This window comes from Rhinopithecus bieti, unplaced genomic scaffold (assembly GCF_001698545.2).
Source record: "Rhinopithecus bieti isolate Rb0 unplaced genomic scaffold, ASM169854v2 scaffold_12049, whole genome shotgun sequence".
NCBI classification, from domain to species: Eukaryota; Metazoa; Chordata; class Mammalia; order Primates; family Cercopithecidae; genus Rhinopithecus; species Rhinopithecus bieti.
The window spans coordinates 3,861,350-3,864,665 of NW_016807278.1; the positions used below are offsets into that span (position 1 = coordinate 3,861,350).

Here is a 3,316-nt window from a genome sequence, read left to right on the forward strand (position 1 = left end):
TCTCAGCCCGCCCCGGCGAGGGCCGCGGCCGGGAGGTGGCGGGGGAGGGGTCGTTACGGCGAAGCTGGAGGATCCGCTCTGACTTCCCAGGATAGGCCGCGACCCAGGGGCGAGGGGAGGCCGCTGCCACTCCCCTCGCCCTCTCCCCCACCTCCCCGGCCCCAAGCCACCCGGGAATCAAAAAAACGGGTCTAGTTACCAGAGAACAGAAACTTTACCGAACCGATGACACTATCCCCGACTCCCGCTTGCTGCCACGTCTTTCTTCTTGCTTGGCCGTTGCCGTCCGTCGTCCTCCCAGCAGCAGCACCAGCAGAAAACCAAGAGTGCCAGCGTCAAAGATGGCGCCCGGCTACAGGCTCTGCTCTAAGGCCCGGCCGGTAAAAGTGCCAGCACGACGCAGGGCGCGAGGGTTCTGGAAGATGTAGTTCTTCTATGAGGCGATGCCTAAGATGGCTGCTCCGGGTCACAGGGTCACGTGACGGGGGAGGCGCTGGGTCGGGGAGTCCCTTCCCTTCAAAGGAATGCCTTGAAGCTGGCTTTCATAACGTTTTGTTTTTGTTTTTTAAATCAAATGAGGTAATAAGCGGGAGGGCCGCTGGAACTGAGACTACCATTCAGTAAACGCTCAATTTATTCTTACCAAAGTGTTTTCTTAATGAGTAAATCTCCCAAACCATGTATACATTTAATTTAGAAATAAACTGTACTTTTCCTAAGCATGCAATGTAGAAGGATTTGTTAGTTTATTTTTACTTGAAGAAGTGAGATTGGGCTTTGGGGACGTTTCTTTGATTTCTTAAAGCAAATCTGTATGTTGGAAAATTAATTCAAGCTCGTGACAAAATTCAGGAGGGTTAGTTGGAGGTCGCAATCAGCAGTCTCATCCCTGCTTCATTATTAACATTGTCCCTTATTTTCCCTTTTGAATGCTTTTACCTTTTCCCCCTGGTTATAAAAGTAATACACGTGGCCGGGCGCAGTTCCTCACAACTGTAATTCCAGCACTTTGGGAGGCCTAGGCAGGGGGATCACAAAGTCAAGAGATCAAGATCATCCTGGCCAAGATGGTGAAACCTCGTCTCTACCAAAAATACAAAAATTAGCTAGGTGTGGTGGCACACGCCTGTAGTCCCAGCTACTCGGGATGCTGAGGCAGGAGAATCGCTTGAACCCGGGAGGCAGAGGTTGCAGTGCGCTGAAATCGCACCAGGCTAGGAAAGGATGTACACCTTAGAATGAATGAAAATATGAACAGGCTAAAACTCTACATTTTGTTTTGCAATTTGCTTTTTTCACTTTACAATATATCTTGAATATATTTTAATGGTCATCAGCACTTAGAGGCCTACCATATTCTTTTTTATTTTTATTTTTTTGAGACAGAGTTTCGCTCCTGTTGCCCAGACTGGAGTGCAATGGCACAATCTCGGCTCACTGTAACCTCCGCCTTCCGGATTCAAGCTATTCTTCTGCCTCAGCCTCCTGAGTAGCTGGGATTACAGGCGTACGGCCACCACACCAGGCTAATTTTGTATTTTTAGTAGAGACGGGGTGTTTTCATGTTGGCCAGGCTAGTCTCCTGACCTCAGGTAATCCGCCCGCCTCGGCCTACATTATTTTTAATAGCTCCCATCCCGCTCTCTGTAAGCCTCTTTTTACAATTTATTTCACCAGTCCCTTAGTGATAGAAACAATCATGTCTCATTTTCCATTAATATTTCTCAAGGGGGGAAACAAAAAATAATACGGTAATAAGGACATTGAAGAGGACAAGCTGGGCGGGGTGACTCACGCCTGTAATCTCAGCGCTTTGGGGGTCCCAGGCCAGCAGATCACTAGAGGTCAGGAGTTGAAGATCAGCCTGGCCAACATGGCGAAACCCTGTCTCTACTAAAAATACAAAATTAGCTGGGTGTGGTGGCACCCACCTGTAATCCCAGCTACTCAGGAGCCTGAGGCAGGAGAATCACCTGAACCCAGGAGGCAGAGGTTGCAGTGAGCCAAGATTGCGCCACTGAACTCCAACCTGGGCAACAGAGAGAGACCCCGTCTCACCAAAAAAAAAAAAAAAAAAAAAAGAGGGCAGAAAAAGCCTGAGGCCATTGGAGAGAGAGTTGGGAAACTCCTCCAAGAGTCAGGAGAGTGCACATGCCAACCTCCCCCACCCGCCATATATACACACAGTATTCTCAGGAGTGTGTGTATGTAACAAACACTTGTATGTTACAAGTAGGGGTGAAGTATCTAAACGAAGAACACAATGCCAGATTCCCGCTACTCATACTGCACTTCAAATCCTAAATGGATTTTAAATAGTCTCTAGATCTCTTCAGTGAGTGACAAAACCTTTTGGGACATTCAGTGTGTTTTTGCTTTGAGAGCAAAAGTTTGGGAAAAAATTGTGAAATTATTGAGACAAAATTAGGTTCAAGAGAATCTTTATTTAGACTAGAAAAGGAAATCACAATAAATTACACATTAAAAAAAAAAACCACTCTGCGCGATGCCTCATGCCTGTAATCCCAGCACTTTGGGAGGCCCAGGTCAGTGGATCACTTGAGCCCAGGAATTCAAGACCAGTCTGGACAACATGGTAAAACCCCATCTCTACTAAAAATACAAAAAATAAATAAATAAATAAAAAATAAATAGCGGACGTGGTGGCACGTGCCTGTAATCCCAGCTACTCAGGAAGCTGAAGTTTAAGGACGGCTTGAACCCGGGAGGTGGAGGTTGCAGTAAACCAAGATCGTGCCATGTACTCCTGCCTGGGCAACAGGGCAAGATCCTGTCTCAAAAAAAAAAGAGAATACTTTGTGCCTGGTGTGGTGGCCCATACCTGTAATCCCAGTGATTTGGGAGACTGAGATCAGAAGATCATTTGAGTCCAGGAGTTTGATACCAGTCTGTGCAAGATAGTGAGACCTCATATCTGCAAAAATATAAATAAAACTTTGTTCCAGAGACATGAAAAACTAAAAGAAAAGTCACGATATTTTTACCAATAACTGGGTATGGCAGCACACACCTGAAATCTCTACTACTCAGGAGACTACGGTGGGAGGTTACAGTGAGCTCTAATCACAGCACTGCACTCCAGCCTGGGTGACAGAGTGACACTGTCTTTTAAACAAGTAAATAAATTTACATATCACTATAATCCTCTCCAATACTTTTTTTCTCTATACGAGGCTGCAGACTCTTTGATTGCCTCTTCATAAGACAACAATTTTGTAATATCTTCTATAAAGAGAATGAAAAGAGGCCAGGAATGGTGGCTCATGCCTTTAATCCCAGCACTTTGGGAGGCCAA

At 46.1% G+C, this 3,316-nt stretch overlaps 1 protein-coding gene across 21 annotated transcripts in view; it reads right to left on the reverse strand.

Annotated features, from left to right (window-relative positions):
- Positions 1–641, reverse strand: part of ZC3H11A (zinc finger CCCH-type containing 11A) — a 59,192-nt gene extending 58,551 nt beyond the window's left edge. For 10 of the 21 annotated variants that reach the window (XM_017881089.1, XM_017881085.1, XM_017881075.1 and 7 more), the window contains exon 1: positions 200–445. The gene's annotated coding sequence lies outside the window, so the exon portion shown is untranslated. Of the gene's footprint in view, positions 1–199 lie in introns of all 21 variants that reach the window. The other 11 variants (XM_017881091.1, XM_017881088.1, XM_017881090.1 and 8 more) reach the window with 3 other exon arrangements.
- Positions 642–3,316: the final 2,675 nt, after the last annotated feature.